We start from the raw sequence: 19,581 nt of genomic DNA, 5'->3' as shown, positions 1-19,581 counted from the left end.
TATTTTTAACTGATCATTGTACTCTGGTGGAAACGTTTTGATGCGTTTTTAAAAACTCAGAGTCCACATGTTGCTGGTTCATCTTCCTTCCTGTTATACAGCATTCTCCTACTTTCCAGTTGTCCTAAGTGACAGAATTCCATCAGACTCCAAGATACAGGTCAAAAGGTAAAAGACGGGTTGTGAATCAAGGCTGAACAGAATAGAAGGGCAGGATACTTATTTGGCTGATCTGCCACATGCCAAGGTTTCAAAGCAGATCAGTATTACAGAAGACTGGACATGGTAGCTAGCCACATAAGAAGTGAAAATTTGAAGGGGGGGGGTACAGGGAAAAGTTTAGCTGGAGAACCAACAGATGACAGTGTATACAGGAAGTGGTATATTAGGGAACAGAAGAAGTGGGCAGTAGCAGAAAAGCCAGAATTGGAGACTTAAAACCAAGCAGAGATTGTTCCTGGATAAGCAGCAAGAAGACTGTAATCTTGGAGGCAGTTTATCAATGAATGGTCAATATAGTTTGCAAGATATAAGATCATATTCACCTTGGCTAAGAAGAAAAAGATTTTTGTACCACCGTCTCTACTGGCTGTGTACAATGATGCTGTGAGGGGAACCCTGAGCATCACTATGCAGCACTACAGATAGAGTGGGTGGGTGACATTCAGGGCTGCTGCACTGTATATATATTGGCTAGACAGCATCCATAGAGGGGGCTGTGTCCAGTGCTGTCAGTGCTTGTGATATATTTGACAGAGGCAAAGGGGGCACAATTGTGTACTGCCGCAGACACACAGCTTGCTGTTGTGTGAGAACAGTTCTTGATTCTTATGTTATTTCCTCCATATTCAGAAACAATATATGTCCACTTTCCAAATCCTGGTGGCAAATAGAATTAAGTTTGAGTCAGTGGCACTTTTTAAGACCAACAAAGTTTAGTTCAGCTTTTGTATGTGTGCTGCTGGACTCAAACTTTGTTCTATTGCTTCAGACCAACATGGCTCTCTACCTGAATCTATCCTTGTGGCAAATGTTCAGGAAGACCAAACCTTCATGTCTTGCTTATGAACTTCTCATCAACATATGCATGGCTGCTGCAAATGGAGGTTTGGACTAGATCTGTGCCAGTTCTTATACTTGGAATTCTTATGCTTGGAAACGGCTGTTAAATATTTAGTATTTAAACGCCACACTTCTATTATATAAACTGCATTTTTTTTTATTCAAAGAAAAACATATTGTTTAAAATTCAAAGCATTATATGTACTGCTATACATCAACAGTATATCCATAAACCACACTTCAAAAAAAGTGATGGAAAATAATATAGGGAAATATTGACAAGATAAACTAACAGTGCCATCCTAACCAGAGTTATATCCTTCTTTGTCCATTGACTCCAATAGACCTGGAAAGATATAACTCTAGCTTGGATGGCACTGTAAATTTTCCAGCAGTTTAAACTGCCAGAATGTGGGGTAGGATTCATTTACTTAAAATTCCACTTGAGTTCTATTCAAGTAAACCTTCAAATTCCACAGAGACCCATGAGCCAAAACAGTTCTGGAATAGTGATCTCTCTCAGGGCCATATTGGATGTTTAAGTGTTTAAAGAGTTGGGTCCATGCTCCTGGTTCCAACTAAGGTTTTCAGCAGCCACATCGCAGCTAAAAATTTCCCTGGTTTTGCTGTTCTATGTGGAGTAGCAAAAATAGAGAAAGAACTGTTCTGGCATGAGAAAATAACTTGGGGGTAAGGCAGGAGCATTTCTTCCCCCTGTGATGGACTCTGGAGCCCATTTGGTCTCTCCTTTTTTCTTTTTAAAAAGACATTTCCTGCAGCTGATGTGGGGCTGGAGACCCCAGGTTGGGTCCAGGCCCAACTCTTTTAACACCTAAACATCCCTCAGGAATACAAATAGCAGTGCAGGAAAGCTGGGCACTTTTATGTGTTCTGGGAAAACTGTACACTAAACTTTGAATTATTATGCAACATTGAATTTAGACAATACAGTTTTAACAGTCTCAGAGAGAACAGTAGCTCTGAAAATCTCTCTGATGGGAACTGATGTGAGTCAAGATATTTTCTAGAATTTGTCTCTGATGGAATGAGCCTTAATGTGACCTTTCCAGTTAATTCTTTTAAAGAATAAAACAATATTAAATCAACTGTTTTGATAAGGTTAGTGTAGGCACAATTTGACCTAAAACTACTCATGAATAACATTTCATCCTCTTCTTTCCATGCTTCACTGCCTTCATATTGTTTTTTAAAAATCGCACCCCCACAAAACACAATGGGTCCAGATTTTCTGGCATTGAGTCAAATATATTTGTAGTGGGCAGCATTAGAAAGCATTGTTACCTAACTGATCATACCAGACCACGAACCAAAGTAAGAGAGGGTGGTAAATGTATTTTGCACAGATTTGTTTAAGGTGGCTACTTATTATTCACTGTTATTATTCACTGAAAGACAGATGAGGTTATTCTGGATTTATGACCATCCTATTCCTCATCAGTCACCTCATTAGATTACCTAGTGGAATCCTTTGGAGTTAAACGAAAAGAGGGGAATGGGGTTCCTAGTAGACATTCCACTAAATGAGCACCATAGACAAGCCTGTCCTCACCTAGGATCCCCAGCAGATCTCCACCTAGTTTATTTTATTCTACTGATGCTGATGAATTAAACAAATACTTTGTACCTCCTTGGTGTCTAATTTATATGCTAATTTACAATCTGCACAGCAGGAACAGAGCCAGAGACCATTCTTTAAAAAAAACAAAACCTCTTGCTCAAACACAGCTGCAGAAGTCCTACTGCTGGAAAAAAAATGGACATGTCTTCTTTTGCATACACTACCCAATCTTTCATTAATATGCTAGAGTTTTCACTCCCAAGTGTATGGCTGTGGTAGTTATTTCCTTATGGTGAAGGAAGTGCTCACCAAACATCCTCAGACACACTCTTCATTTTGACTATTGTTTCATATATTCCTGACATTTTTTAAAAAGTGCCATAGCTGAGTCTTACATCAAATAAAGCACCAGTTCTCCTCTAAGAACACCTACTTGGAAGTAAGTTTCACTGATAGGAATTGCTCTTATTGTCAAGAATACCATTGTCTCCCTATTGTTATTCATCATCTCTATGTGGAGTTTCAGGGTGGGCTGCCATCAGTATGCTGATGGTACCCAGCTGTAACTGCTGATGGATGGCCAGCTGAATGCCACCCCAGATGTTTTAAATGAGGGTTCGGAGGCTGCAGTTGTTGGTTGAAGCAGAGTCAGCTGAAATTAAATCACTGAAGATGAAGGCCTTGTGTCTGGGCCAGTGTTCAGGAGTCTGGATATGATTCTGGAAACTTCTCTTTCAGTGGAGACCCAGATCACAAATGTTGCTAGACTGGCTTTTCCCCATCTATCCCTGGTCAAGCAACTGGTTTCCTTCTTCTTGCCCCTGACTTAGCTACAGTGATCCATGCAATGGTCACCTCCAGGTTGGACTACTGTAATTTACTCTATGCAGGGCTACCTTTGAGGCTGGCCCAGAAACTCCAGCTGGTTCAGAATGCAGAGGCATGTGTTTGTCAAGTCTGTCTGTAACTCTGGCTCAATCAGAGAGCATTCTGGGTAGAACCAAAGTGTATTCAATTGCTGCTAGCTTGTACCTTCCCTACCCCTCCCTTTCTGTAGTGAGTGTCCTTGCTTTGAAATGGAAAGATGTGAAAGCCTTATCTGCGCCTTCTCAGGCCTGGCCCAGAAGGGAGTCAGGAGCCTGCTACGATCAAGGCCACTCAGGCCTGAGAACGAATTGGTAACATCAATGTGTGAATGTGCCCTCCATAATCCTCCCCCCTTAGGAATTCCTTTGAAGTGTCCCATATATGCAATGCATTTACAGGTTATTCTTTAGTCTTTCAATGCTGTCTTAACCTCAAGTATTAGTATCAATAAACTAGTTTCTTTGTTTCAACAACGACTCATTATTGAATCTGCCGACTTGACATTTTGAAAGACTCCCAATCCAAAGCTCAACCGTTCCGGCAACTTTGTAACCAGATGGCCGAAGAGATTCCGGGAGACGGGGAGCTTCCCTACGAGGAGGGGGAGCAAGAAGCACCCTGGCATGTCTTAGACACCAGGAGAGCGGCTGCATCCCCTCTGCAATTCCAACTGGTGATCACCCCTCGGCAATACCACCAGCGGACCTCGACCACCACCATGGATGAGGTGCCGGCACGCCGAGAGGCCATCATGACTCGCCACACGAGGAGGGTGCGGATGGCCAAACCAGAACCCCCCCAACCCGAACACCAGTGAGCCGGCCGAGCTGGTTGAGGTGGACAGCATCATCAACGTCCAAGTACCAGAGGACGACCTTGAGTGCACTGGGGGGGGGGGAGAAGAGGAATCACTGCCCAAAGACATGCCCGAGGAGGACGGTCGCATGTTCCAGACACTGGTTCGAAAAGAGGTCAAGGGGGTGATCAAGGAACTGAAGGGCGAGATGCAAGCAATGACCGCCCAGCTTTCCCGCGCCTTGGGATTAGGCGGGCCATGGAGACCCCACAACTCAGGGTTCCTACTGCCCCGCCGTCGGCAGTGTCCCCCATGAGGGGACTGAGGCCGGTGGGCCCTGCCACCCCGAGGGACAGGGGGGTGAGGAAGAGAGCTGGAGGCCACCTTCGACGGGGATCCGGAGGAGGTGGACTACTTCGCCATCCAAGTGAACAGCTACATGTACTACTGGGGGAACACCTTCCCTGATGAGTTCAGCAGAGTAGATTACTTGTCTCGAAGTTGAGAGGGGCCGCAAAACGGTGGTACTTGAGTTTATATGAGGTCATGAGTCCCGAACTGGACTATGTGCAAACCTTCCTACATGCTCTGATGGCTCAGTACGAAGACCCCCTCCAAGAGACGCGCGCACTGGCGGCTCTCCGAGACATGCAACAAGGGTCCCGATCCATCCGGGAGTATGCTGCAGAGTTCTGGGCGAATGCGGCGAAGGTCCGGGGGTGGAGTGAGCTGATGAAGATCGAACACTTCACTCGGGGCCTGAACGCCGGCATCCTAGATCGAGCCCTCACCCAAGCCAGGCCCACCACCCTTGTGGGATGGATACAACTGGCGGGGGAAGTGGAAACCAACATGAAGCGGGTGGCGATGCAGCGCCAGCACCAGTTGGGAATGGGCCAGCAGAAACTGCCCCCCCCCGAAATCTAAGCCGAAGAAGCCCACCGGGGGCGGGGGAGCGACCGCGGGGCCCCGCAAATGCTTCAGGTGCGGCGATCCGAAACACCTGGCCTCCAGCTGCCCGAACCCCCTCCTCCTAAGGCCCCACAAGGGGGGGCGAAGACCAACGCTCTGACCCCCAAGAAGCTGCCCAGCCGCCCTAAGGAAGCGGTGAAAACCAGCGTCGCCGTAGCGGAGGAGCTGGATGAGGAGGTACTGCTGTCGGCGGAACTGGGAGACCTGGCCTCGGTGTCTGAGTCGGCGGGAAATGAGACCGACCTGCTTTGAAGGGTGCCAGCCAGCAGGTCGAGCTGGAAGAGGCACCAGTGCGGGTGAGAGTAATGGGACGTTTGTATTTTGTAACAGTGAAGCTGCTGAATGTTAACCTGAAAAGGTTCATGCAGGTCTGGGCCTTAGTCGACTCGGGGTGCAATCGAGAGCTGATATCCCCCCAAATAGTTGAAGTACTGGGACTAGAGAGTGCACCCCTACCGTGCCCCATGCAGTTTGAACAAATGGATGGGTCGGTAATGCGGGGGGAACCCTGTAAACTAGAAACCCAGCCCTGTCCGATGGGGATCGAGGAACATTGGGACCAGGAATCTTTCGTTATTGCGCCATCCTGCTCCTATCCAATCATCCTGGGGGTGGGCTGTCTAGAAAAGCACGAACCTCGCATTAGGTGGGGAGCGCAGACCATCAGGTTCATAGACCCCCTCTGTGCAAATCACCTGTGGAATCCAGCCTGCGGCTCCCGACCTCCAGTAGCCAAGGAACGGGCGTGCATGTCCGTAGAGGAGTTCTACGCCGTCCCGAAAATCTAACGGGACCTGATGGGGATGTTTAGTGAGCAGGGAGCTAACCAACTGCCCCCCCATCGGGACACGGACTGCGCCATAGAACTGATCCCTGGGGAAACCCTGCCCCGCACGAAATTGTACCCTATGGGGTGGGCAGAGAAGGAGCTCCGAAAATTCCTAGACCAGAACTTGGAGAGGGGTTTTATCAGACCAGCTACGGCCCCACACGCTGCCCCTGTCCTGTTTAGGAAGAAGAAGGATGGCTCGCTTAGACTTTGCACAGACTTTCGCGGGATAAACGCGATTTCCACCTCCAACGTTTATCCCATCCCCTCATCTGGGACTTGTTGAACACTGTGTTGGGGGGCAAAATCTTTACCAAATTGGACTTGAGGGACATGTACTTCCGAGTGCACATCAAGAAGGGGGATGAATGGAAAACAGTATTCAATACGCCCATGGAACAGTTCGAGTATCTGGTCATGCCCTTCGGACTGCAAGGGGTCCCGGGAGTGTTTATGAACTTTATAAATGATGTACTCAGGAAGTTTCTGTAACGGGGGCTGGTGGTGTACCTGGATGACATCATTATTTACTCGCAGGACGAACAGTCCTACGTGAAACTTGTGAGAGAGGTGCTCAGCACCCTGCTAGAGCACCAGCTCTATGCTAAGCTATCCAAATGCGAGTTCCACCAGACCGAGCTAGACTATTTGGGGTTCCGCATGTCAGAAAAGGGGTTGGTGATGGACCCGGCCAAGGTGCAGGTGGTATTGGAATGGGCTTCCACGAGGACATGTAGACAGCTCCAATCATTCCTCGGGTTCACAAATTTCTATAAGACCTTCATAGAGGGGTTCGTCCAGATCGCCCTCCCTTTGACAGAGCTCCTAAAGACAAAAGGGAAGAGACCCGATGCCAAGCGGCCGGGAGCCCGTCTAAATTGGACCCCAAAGTGCCAAGCGGCCTTCGACAAATTGAAGCGCCTGTTCACTAGCGAACCGATCCTGACCCACCCTGATGAGCAGCGGGCCTTCATTGTGCAATGCGATGCCTCCGATGTTGCCGTCGGCGCCATTCTCATGCAGAAAGATGAGGGGGGGAAGTTGAGGCCGTGCGCCTACATCTCCCAGAAGTTCTCGGGAGAGCAAAGAAATTGGTCGGTGTGGGACAAGGAGGCATTCACAGTAATGTTCGCCCTCAAAACATGGCGGTCCTGGTTGGAGGGGGCAAAAGTGCCATTTGAAATCTGGACCAACCACAAAAACTTGGAAGCCCTCACGGGGAAACAAAAATTGAGTGAGAAACAAATCCGGTGGGCGGGATTATTTTCCAAATTCGATTTCACCCTGCGGTACATCCTGGGGGCAAAGAATTTCTTGGTGGACGCCCTTTCACAGCTTCCCCAGCACTAGAGCCAGAAGGAGGAAATAGTAGACTCTTTAATTCCCCCCTCCCAAGTGGCGGCCATGGTCACCACCCGATCGCAGAAGAAGAGGGAGTTGGAAGGGTTGGGCAAGGAAAAATTGGCCGTGGAGACAGAAAGGGAAGGGGAGGTACAGCCAGATGGAGTGCAAAAGGGGAGAGATGGGTTATGGTACAAAGGGGAAAAACTGTATGTTCCAAAAAGCTTAAGAGCAGAAGTCTTGCAGTTTTGTCACTCTAATAAGCTAGCAGGGCACTTCGGCTACATAAAAACCCTGCACCTAATTAGTAAACAATTTTGGTGGCCATCCCTAAAAAAGGATGTGTTGGAGTACGTGGCTTCTTGCCCCATTTGCATCATGGCAAAAAGAAGAGGGGGAAACTCCGGGACTGCTACAGCCCTTGGAGACAGCGAAACGCCCCTGGTCAGTGGTGTCAATGGATTTCATTGTGGAATTACCCCCCTCTCATGGGAAGACAGTGATTCTGGTGGTGGTAGATACTTTTTCCAAACAGGCGCACTTCATTCCTTGCACGCAACTGCCCACAGCCAAGAAGTTGGCCACGCTGTTCTTCAACCACGTGGTTAGACTCCACTCATTCCCAGACAAGGTCATTAGCAACCGCGGGCTGCAGTTCGTTGCCACCTTCTGGCGGGAGTTCTGTAATTTGGTGGGAATTGAGCAAGGCTTGAGCTCTGCCTTCCACCCCCAGACAGACGGGCAGACTGAGAGGGTGAACGGGGTTCTAGAAAAATACCTACGCTGTTTTGTTAACCACCGACAGTCCGACTGGGTTGATTTGCTCCCATTTGCTGAGTACGGATACAATAACAGTGTGCACAGTTCTACCAAAGCCTCCCCTTTCTCCACGGTTCACGGGTACGAGGGAAAGCCCATGCCCTTACTACTGGGAGGAGAGCCCCCATCGGAGCCCACTGCCTTTGAACAATGGTGGCAGGGGCTGAGTGGGAGCTGGAAAGTGATCCAAGAAAATCTGGAGGCAGCCAAGGAAACCTACAAGAGACAATATGACAAGTCCCAGGTCCCTGCGTGGGATTTCAAGGTGGAGAACTCAGTGTTTGTGTCCACAAAGAACCTACCTCTCAGCCAGCCATCGAGAAAGTTGGCCTATAGGTTTCTGGGGCCCTTTAAGATCAAAAGAATCATAAACAAGGTGACGGTGGAACTAGAGCTGCCCAAGGCACTTAGTAAAGTACACCCTGTATTTCATTGCAGCCTTCTCCGTCGAGATCCCGGGGCTTTGACTTGGCACCCTTGAGAGCCTGCCCCCCAGCCTGTGGTAATTGGAAACCAAAGTCATCACGAGGTCCAAGAAATCCTGGACTCTAAGGTCAAAAGAGGGGTCCGGTATTATTTAGTGAAATGGAAACACTTCCCGGTCAGTGAGAATGAGTGGGTGGCTGAGGGCGACATCTCAGCACCGGACCTGATTAAAAGATTTCAACAAAAGCATTCTAACAGGGCTGTGGAGGTGGCTTGGGGGGGGGGGCAGTATGTCAAGTCTGTCTGTAACTCTGGCTCAGTCAGAGAGCGTTCTGGGTAGAACCAAAGTGTATTCAATTGCTGCTAGCTTTTACCTTCCCTACCCCTCCCTTTCTGTAGTGAGTGTCCTTGCTTCGAAATGGAAAGATGTGAAAGCCTTATCTGTGCCTTCTCAGGCCTGGCCCAGAAGGGAGTCAGGAGCCTGCTACGATCAAGGCCACTCAGGCCTGAGAACGAATTGGTAACATCAATGTGTGAATGTGCCCTGCATAATCCTCCCCCCTTAGGAATTCCTTTGAAGTGTCCCAGATATGCAATGCATTTACAGGTTATTCTTTAGTCTTTCAATGCTGTCTTAACCTCAAATATCAGTATTAATAAACTAGTTTCTTTGTTTCAACAACGACTCGTTATTGAATCTGCCGACTTGACAATGTTCTTAAGAACATAACAGAAGCCATGTTAGATCAGGCCAATGGCCCATCCAGTCCAAAACTCTGTGTCACACAGTGGCCAAAAATTTATATATATATATATATATACACACACACACACATATACACACTGTGGCTAATAGCCACTGATGGACCTCTGCTCCATATTTTTATCTAACCCCCTCTTGAAGGTGGCTATGCTTGTGGCCACCACCACCTCCTGTGGCAGTGAATTCCATATGTTAATCACCCTTACTGGAACATATTCAAGAGCACACATCCAACCAGTGCTCTGCCAGCCGCACTGGCTCCAGGTAGAGTACCGGATTACGTTCAAGGTGCTGGTTCTAACATTTAAAGCCTTCTGCAGTTTGGGACCGACATAGATACAGGACCGTCTCTCCTGGTATGTCTCCCAAAGAGCATTATGCTCAATGGATCAAAATCTTTTGGTGATTCCCAGCCTGAAAGATATCACTTTAGCCTTGACTAAGAGCCAGAGTTTTCTCAGCTGGTGCTGGCCTGGTGGAACTCTCTCCCAGGTAAGATCCTGGCCCTGCAGGACTTAATGGAGTTCTGCAGGGCCTGCACAATGGAGATGTTCCACCAGGCCTATGGTTGAGGTGGCAATAATTCCATCTGCATTGGCTTTCCCTTGCTTTGTTCCCTTGTTTATCCATCTGTTATACTGTCATAATCCTAGGCCTAGTATGGCTCCAGAGAAGCTGCAGGGCCTACATTTCCTAAGATCCCTTCTGTCCCTCTGATTGGGTGGGCATAAGTTCTGGAAGGAAAACGTGCCCAGTGGAGAATAGAGGGGTGGGACCTGGGAGGACACAATAAAAGGCTAGCTAGAAAGGGAGGGTTTTTTCTGGAAAAGGCTGAGCTGGGGAGAGGCTACAGCTAGAAGGGTTCCGTCATCCAAAGAGTTGTGGGTTAACTGAAATTAGAGGAAGGGAACATATAGTTAGTTGCATCAGAGCTTTTATTTTCTTTGCACCACCTTTACTGTTTCCTTTTTTAAAGAAAACCTTAAAACACGCTTAAACATTAACACTCATTGGTCTTAAAGGTGCTTTCTTTGTATTTCTCCCATGGGATTCAGGGAACTTAACAAAGTTACTTCCTTCTTTGGCTCTTTCCTTCCTTCCCCAGGGGACCAGAAGGGGGAGGAGCTTCAGCAAATAGAAGGAAGAGATGCTTGGCTCAATAGCTCTGCTGTGTGATTGAGAGAGCCTGGCAAAGTAAGCTTGCCTCCACCCTTCCTCCCCAAGGGAAGAGCCTCAGCCAATAGAGAAAACAGAGGTTTTGTTCTGTAGCTCCTGGGTGATTGAGCAAGCCTTGCAAAGCAAGCTGTTATTCAGAAGGAAGCAAGAGAGAGGGAGAAGGAGGCAGATGATAACGAGTTGCTTGGAGCCTGATAGGAGCCCTCTGGGGGCCTGTTTCAGTCCCCGGGGCTGCATTTTTGATATCCCTGTATTAGGCTATATCATCAAGCAGCAGCACTATTTTGGGTATCAGAAAGGATTATAAACCCAGATTAAAGTAGGGTTGCCAAGTTCAATTAAAGAAATATCTGGGGAGTTTTGGGGTAGAGCCAGAAGACTTGGGGGTGGAGCCAGGAGCAAGGTTGTGACAAGCATAATTGAACTCTAAAGGGAGTTCTGGCCATCACATTTAAAGGGACTGCACACCTTTTAAATGCCTTCCCTCTGGAAATAATGAAGGATAGGGGCACCTTCTTTTGGGGCTCACAGAATTGGAACCCCTGGTTCAATCTTTTTGAAACTTAGAGGGTCTTTTGAGGATAGGCATCAGATGCTATGCTGAAGATTTGGTGTCACTACCTCAAAAAGAGCCCCCCCCCCCAGAGCCCCAGATACCCTTGGATCAATTTTCCATTATATCCTATGGGAATTAGTCTCCATAGGGAATAATGGAGTGCCCAGCAGACATTTCCCTCCTTCCCTGCTTTCTGATGACCCTGAATTGGGGTGAGGGTCTCCAAACTGGGGGATCCCCTGCCCCCATCTGCGATTGGCAACCCAAGATGAAAAGAATATTGAAATAGAAATAGTGGACACGAAGGAATTCACAACTATTTATGGATAAAGAAGTCATTAAAAGCTATTCAAAAACAAGATAGTCATACAGTGAGAGATGGACTGCAAGAATATGGTTTCAATACAAAAATGGTATAAGCCCACCTACTTTGCCATTGACATCTTCCAATGTTTATTGTGATGCAAGTGCCAGGGGAAAAAATGACCACTTAATTTATGATTACATGATAAGACATGGAAGAATAAAATCTTGGCAAGACATACAAAGTGAAAGAAAGAATCAAATGACTTCAAAATATAAAGAATTAATAGCAAAAGAAGGAGGACATCTAAGTCGGAAAACAGCTTATGAACATGAGGACCCAGGCACTATAACAACAGGTAAATATGAAAACAGCAAAAATAAAAGTCCAGACATAACTAGCCAGGGCTTTTATTGTAGAAAAAGCCAAGCATTTACATATTAGGCCACACCCCGATGTCACCATTGTTTCACACTGTGTTTTTGTAGAAAAAGCCCATCAGGAACTCATTTGCATATTAGGCCACACCCCCTGACACCAAGCCAGCTGGAACTGTGTTCCTGCTCAAAAAAAGCCCTGTGACTAGCTATATGTTCCCTTCCTCTAATGCCAACAGACTCACCACTGCTTGGGTGAGGGAAACCTGCTTCAGCCTTTCCAGAGAGAACCCTCCTGACTGCAGCATCTCCAGAGAGAATGCCCTCCCTCTCTAGCTAGGCCTATTTATTCTTTCCTTGCAGGTCCTTCCCCAATGGTCTCCACTGGGCAAGTTTTTCCTTCCTAAATCTCTGCCACCCAATCAGAGCAACAGAAGAGATCCTGGGAAATGTAGGCCCTGTAGCTACTCTAACACAGACTTCTCTGGAGTCTGTAGGTCTAAGATCATGACAGCAGGCCTAGGATCTTGTTGAAAGGCTGAGGGCAGGGCTCTTTCAAGGGCTGTTTTGGCCTTTGAAGGAGGACTTGTGGGTGGGTGAGCCCATCAGCAACTTCCAAGCAACTTGATACCACATGAGTTTCATGATTCATCCAGGTCCAACTAATTGCTGCTTGTTCAACAACATGCGCCATATGAAAGTCAATGTGCTGTAGTGGTTAGAGTTTCAGACTAAGGAAGAGAAGGGATAAAGAAGTGAGGTGAAAATGAGATGCCCCTAGGGTTGCCAGGTCTGACTCAAGAAATATCTGGGAACTATGGGGGTGGAGCCAGGAGACTTTGGGGGTGGAGCTGAGAGCAAGGGAGTGACAATCATGACTGAACTCAGAAGGGAGTTATGGACATCTCATTTAAAGGAACTGTGCACCTTTTAAATGCCTTCATTTGGAATAATGAAGGACAGGGGCACTTTTCTTTGGGGCTCATAGAATTGGACCCCCTGGTCCAAACTTTTTGAAACTTGAAGGGTATTTTAAGGGAAGGCACTAGTTGCTGTGCTGAGAATTTGGTGCCTCTACCTCAAAAAACAGGAGCCCCTAGAACCCCAGATTCCCACAAACCAATTCTCTATTATACCCTATGGGAATTGGTCTCCATAGGGAATAATGGAATACCCAGCAGACATTTCTCTCTCCCCCTGCCCTGCTTTCTGTGACTGAAGTGGGGGGAGGACCTCCAAACCAGGGGATCTCCTGCACCCCCCCCCCCCCGGAATTGGCAACTCTAGATGCCCCCTGCAAATATTTGCAGGTTCCACCACTTGTAAAAATTTATTTTCTAAAGAATTAGTAAACAAAAAAATAGAGTAGGTATTTCTGTTCCAACTGGAAGTTACTGTCTTGAGGATAAAACAACAATGACCTCTAGCAGACAGCAAACAATGTCCACTTTAGGTGAATTTGGGATTTATATCCTACCACTGATCATGTTTTCATATTTCCTTCCAATATATAGGTCAAGTGCAGTTGGAGGTATTATATGAAGAGTAAACAAGTAATTGTGAATTATAGGGCTATGATTCTATCATTAGGATTTGGTGAAACTATAAACCATACATTCTGAATCCTGGATTTATGCAGAACTGTCCTACATTATTTCTGTCTTTGTCCCTTGTACTTGGAGTAGGCTGGAGTATTACCAACTCTAAATTTCAGACTCGAAGTGGCAATATCATATTATTTTATCACATGGAAAACTTGGGAATACCCTATTATCTAATTCAAATTTATATAAAATCAAATTCTCCTGCTAATCTCGTGTTAATTCTCGCCTGTATTCATTATCAGAAAAATACTCAGATTACTGTGTGGGCAGATTATAACCATTTTATTATAATTCTATCTAGCCTCTCACACAGCAAAAGATTTATATCCATACTTTTGTTTAAAAAAGATGTTGATCCTTTTATATAGTATCTGTTAGGGATGTGTGTGATTCATTGTTTTATTTTATTTCTGGTTCATTCAAAAAATACTTGATTTTAGTTTGTTAAATTCATTATAAAATATTAGTTTTAGTAATAACTAGAGTTATGTGACATACATAGAAGTAACAAATAACAATGGGCACCACATTTAGCAGGAATTTGTGACCTTCTTTGTATGGTGCATGCAGGGACCAGATGAGGGTGCATCTTGAAGAGTAATTTAGAGCCAGTTTGGTGTAGTGGTTAAGTGTGCGGACTCTTATCTGGGAGAACTGGGTTTGATTCCCCACTCCTCCACTTGCGGCTGCTAGAATGGCCTTGGGTCAGCCATGGCTCTCGCAAGAGCTGTCCTTGAAAGGGCAGCTGCTGTGAGAACCCTCTCAGCCCCACCCACCTCACAGGGTTTCTGTTGTGGGAGGAGAAGATATAGGAGATTGTAAGCCGCTCTGAGTCTCTGATTCAGAGAGAAGGGCGGGGTATAAATCTGCAGTCGTCTTCTTCTTCTAACTTCCCAATCCATCTGCTCATTCTTTCTTTCCTTTCAGATGGTTGTCTTCAGCCTATGGGTCAGAACCATTTGGTGAGTCATAGAATCCACCTGTTGTGCCACAAGGTTCTTTAGATATGCCATTTTCAAAGCGTTTTGGAAGGACTTGATGGTAGGTTGTGTAGAAAGCATGTATGGTATGAACCACAACTTCGCAGTTCATTTCAGTTCATGGCCAAACTACAAACTGATACAAACTGAACTGGTTTGTAGCAGTCTGTGACTCATGCTTTCTGCTCCTCATTGCTTTTCACCAGGAGCAGAAAGCAGCATTTAAATGGCTCTAAGCCATTTATAGTAAGCTATTTAAACCCCTGCTTTCTGCTAAACCATTTATAGTAAGCTATTTAAACCTCTGCTTTCTGCTCCTGGTGAAAAAAATAGCTAAGTGGTGGAGAGCAAAAAACAGCAGAAAGCAATGAACCATTTAAACCCTTGCTTTCTGCTCCTGGTGAAAAAAATAGCTAAGTGGTGGAGAGCAAAAAACAGCAGAAAGCAATGAACCATTTAAACCCTTGCTTTCTGTTCCCCACTGCTCAGTTGTTTTTTCACCAGGAGCAGAAAGCAGGGGTTTAAATGGCTCCAAGCCACTTAAACCCTTGCTTTCTGCTCTTCATGTACCATCATGAACTGCCTTAAAAATAGTGGAAGTTTGTGGTAGCTCCTCAGTTCACAAACTTCTGTTAATCACCCAGGAACCTATCAAAATTCATCACAAATGTACATTTGTGGGCCAGTGCACGCCCATCCCTAACGGCATGACTGTTGCTTCTCTTTGTCTGTATACTGAAAGGAACAGCAGAAAAGCAAGATGAGGTTATTCAAAGGCGCAGAAGATCCCTCTATAGCTGTGATGACCCTGAACTTGTTCTATCTCCGGGTGCTCAGCTTATATTCCCTGTTCTCAGCTCACTTGATCTGTTGCCCATGGTCCTGGTCTGACACCACTCAACAAATCCCTGGTTTGGAAAGTTGAAAACTATTGCCTTGCATTTTTTTTTCTTTTTCTCCTTAGAGCAGAACCACAAACTGTATATAGCCTCATGATCCTTTTAAGTGATGTTTTTATCCACTGACTACACTGTTTTCACAGCAAAAACTAGTGCAAAGGAGAGAAGATTTTGAGTCTTTCCTGTGCTGAAAATCAAGCTATTTTCTTCCTTGCTAAGGAAAACCTTTCTAGCTTCTCTGTAGGCTTCTTTTTAGGCTTCTCTTGCTAAGGAAAACTCTGTAGACCTCTCTCTGTATCTGTTCCTGTTTGCAATACACAACACACATATTATTACGAGAAGACAGTAGTAAATAATTGGCTTTAAACAAGTTATCCAGAGATAATCTGTAGTTTCTGCCACCACTTGGAACATGATCTAACAGTATGATACACAGTTGGATTGCTCCAAATGAGCCAGATGATTTCTGCTTTTGAACATACAAGTGTGTATGATAGGGGGAAAACCACACCAATACAAGCTACCTTTTTCCTCTCCTGGTCATTGGCAGGTGGATAGAGTAACCAGCATGAGAGGAGAGTGCATCCCATCCAGAATGAATTACCGCAGCTTGACCACCACCTATCAACTTCTCAATCATATCAGCATTTTGATGTCATGAATTATTTATTTTGGACATTTGCTATTACATGTACATTAATAACCTTGCATATAACATGAAGATACGTTACTTGCCCCTACAAGATAAACTTTGACACAGTTTATGCCTTTTTAATTAAATATAGGCATAATTCATTTATTTTAATGTCAAAACAGATCCAATCAGCTGATTGTATTTCATAAAGAAAACTGGAGAGAATTTCTGCATCTTGAAAACTCTGTGTCATTTTTAATATTGTTCACCCAAACGCTGATGTGATGCTTTCTCAACATTTCTTCTTCTTCATCAATATTAGTGTAATCTAGAACCTCACAGAGTATGACCAACAAAGTGTGGGAAATGGTTGTGCCACATACAGACAGCCCCATAAAAATGTCACTGTACTATGCTATATCAAAGAGGAGGGTAGGAGGTAGAAAAAGGCCTTCTAAAATTAATGAGCTGGACAACTAACGCTATAGGTTCTGTAACAGCCTTTACCTCCAGCACTTATGCTATTGATAGCTTAATTTCCACATTGTTTTACAATTCAGACATTACCAAAAACACACATAGGACTGATTTTCCTCCTCTATGTATAGGACTGCCAACTCTGGTTTGGGAAATTCCTGGAGATTTGGGGGTGGTGCCTAGGAAAGGTGGAGTTGCATAAGGGTCCACTCTCTGAAACTGCCATTTCTACCAGTGGAATTTATATCTGTAGTCTGGAGATCAGTTGTAGTTCCAAGAGAACTCCAGGCCTCACCTGGAGTTTAGTAACATATCTACACCTAACACACGTACCAATAGTAAACTCCACAGACAAAAAGGATGTGCATCCAGATATTAACAAATTTAAAAATCCCAAATAAAAAGCCTCTTTGTATACAAGAGATGAGCTCCATTTGAACTAAAACATAACCAGACTGTTGCCACTTCATTTCAAAGAGGATATAGAGCAGGTTTCAATCTAATGCCTGGAGGAAAGCTGAGAGGAGGTATAGAACATCCAGTTCAGGACCACCCATTCCTAAGGGCGATGGGATAACTGGCCAGGTAATTTAGACAGTAACAGGGTAGACCTTGGCAGTGGAAGCATTCCAGGAAATTACAGTTGATTAAGGAGACCAAGGGGGCATAGGAGAAAAGTGAGAACTATAAATGATATGCCTTAAAGTACTTGGTAAATAAATCTTCCAGAGGGGAAGTGAAATTGGGTTTGAATAGCAGGAGCTGCACAGATTTGAACTGATGGGCCTGGGATTAGGAGCTGTGTTGGGCAATCACCTATACCTGCAGCATGAGCCATTTCCTGGGCTTTAAGAAATACTGAGCCCTGATAGGCTTCACTCATGCACACAACCTATTGGCTCTCTGAAGAAGAAGCAGCTATACAAGCCCCAAGAAAAACTTGGAGTCTTTCCCCAGTCAACAGTCCTATTCCTGGTGCTGGCAGGGCAGTTTTTCTTTCTGCTTTTGTGAGAAAATGCCCTCCACACAAGAAACCATCCCAATTTTATTGTGACTGCTTTCTGTCCATGTTCAGGAGCTACACTGCAGACTAGTAGTTAGCAAAGAAAGAGGGGTGAAGAAAGAAGCCAGGAAGCTCCCTGCACAGAGCGCTCAAACTCTTAGTTATGCTGATGAACTAGATGAAGCAGGACAATTTTGTTACCACCTTACACCCGCTCCAAAAGGGACAGCTAAAAATAAAATAGCTAGAAAGTAAACTATTCCTCTTGAGACAGGTGGAACAGGCTCCCCAAAGTAGATTAAAGATTTTCAGCACATGAGCAAGACATTCTCTTATGCTGTCCTTGGATCCTGTCCTTGGATGAGCTCAAGCTGTAATAGACTAAGCTTTTACCTAGGGGACTCCATCTTGTCTATGTGGCAAGGGACAATAGATAGAAGACCTAACCATGAGAATTAAGGTAATGTTGAACTTTAAATTGCTGCAACTTTAAGAAAAGTTAGCCTGTCTAAAATTAAACATCATTTAGGAAGTACCCAGTATAAGGAAAGAGGATTGCAGTTTTTGTTTTTTCTTTGTTCCTGTGCTCAGTCCAAAAGCTTGAACAGAACATGTGTATTATTTTATTCATTTAGTAAACTTTTAACATATTTTAAATGCTTTATGTCTGTTCTCTGGAAACATACCACACCTACTTGGTTTTGCTAGCTAAAGTGAAGTGATTTTAAATTGTGAGAGTTTCAAACATACTTAAATGTATGTTGTTGTTTTATGGTTATATTGTAACCTACCCTGAGCCTGTTCACAGGAAGGTTGGGCTAGAAATCAAATCAATCAGTCAATCAATCAAGTAATTGGATGGGGGAACAGGTCAGCTCACCATCTCTAGAGCATAAGAATATGACTGGGTAGAATTGTGTGATAAATCTCCCCTGTCCTAGCTTGTGGAGCAAAGCAGGCAAGCCCAACAACCAGCAGAAGCTTTAAATGGTGACACAGGTACAGAGTGGTTTATATATACAGCCCTGTTTAGCAGAAGATAATCTCAGAGCCTTTCCTGGAAGCAGGTACCCATTTTGTTTTTGGCACCCTGGGGGAATACTTGGGATGGCTGCAGGGTTTTTATAACCTCCCAGGGGCCAGCCAGAAGGGTCAGGGAAGGGCTTGCAAGTTTACTCCTTCACAGCCTTCATGCATTCTGACTCATTTCCCTTGAGGTTTCACTGCCATGCTTATAAAATGGCAAATCTTGACTTCTGATCTTCTAGCCTTACCCTCAGAACCACCCCTTGATTCATAGTTCCTGGTTCCTGAGTGGGACTTTGGACCTGGTGTGAGATGTGATGTTGTACCATTTAGAAAAAGTGATAACATTGCCATTAAGCATCACAATTAGTTGAAGGTTATCCTAATTAGGTAGACTCGAATCTAGCTAATCTCAAATGAAATATATTTCTGTATTATAGTATATTTGAAAACATTCACAGCCCACTCTAGTAAATGCGAAGACTGCCATTTAAACTGGATCCTGTATGTGCACCAGGGACAATATGTGCATCACAAACAGATGGCTAGCATAAAAACTTTGGAAAAGCTGATCACCTTTTTGGGGGAAATAATGAATTCAGGTCCCCTCCCCTGGTGATCAGCACTGCCAAAGGTGTCAAGACAGGTCTTCTCATACGTTCATCAGGTACACATGTTGAAATGCTCTTGCTCCATGCTACTACAGACCTGTGGATCAAGGTAAGATGTTCCATAAAAATTTGCAAAGCAAAATAAGAATGATTCATTTTAATTTATCATGAGCTAATGACAAATTAAAATGAAGTAAGGAGTAATTAAATAAATATTTGAATCCATTTATTAAAGAAAGTGAGTCTGAAATATTATTTTTTTTTATTCTGTGTGTCTGTTGGCCATATATATATGCAACAGTATGCATATTTAGTTGTTTTTAACAGGTTTGGAAAAACAGAAAAATAAATTTGAAATGGACAGTTTGGGAAGTTTCATGAACTTCTTACTCAGAATATATATTAATTTGTTAATCAAACATTAAAATAATAGAAAAAAGATCCTGATAATAAAAGATCGGATGATAGTGTAACAGTGTT

Source organism: Heteronotia binoei, chromosome 7 (genome assembly GCF_032191835.1).
Source record: "Heteronotia binoei isolate CCM8104 ecotype False Entrance Well chromosome 7, APGP_CSIRO_Hbin_v1, whole genome shotgun sequence".
Lineage (NCBI taxonomy): Eukaryota > Metazoa > Chordata > Lepidosauria > Squamata > Gekkonidae > Heteronotia > Heteronotia binoei.
The sequence above is the reverse complement of the archived record's forward strand: the minus strand, read 5'-3'. Positions refer to the sequence as shown.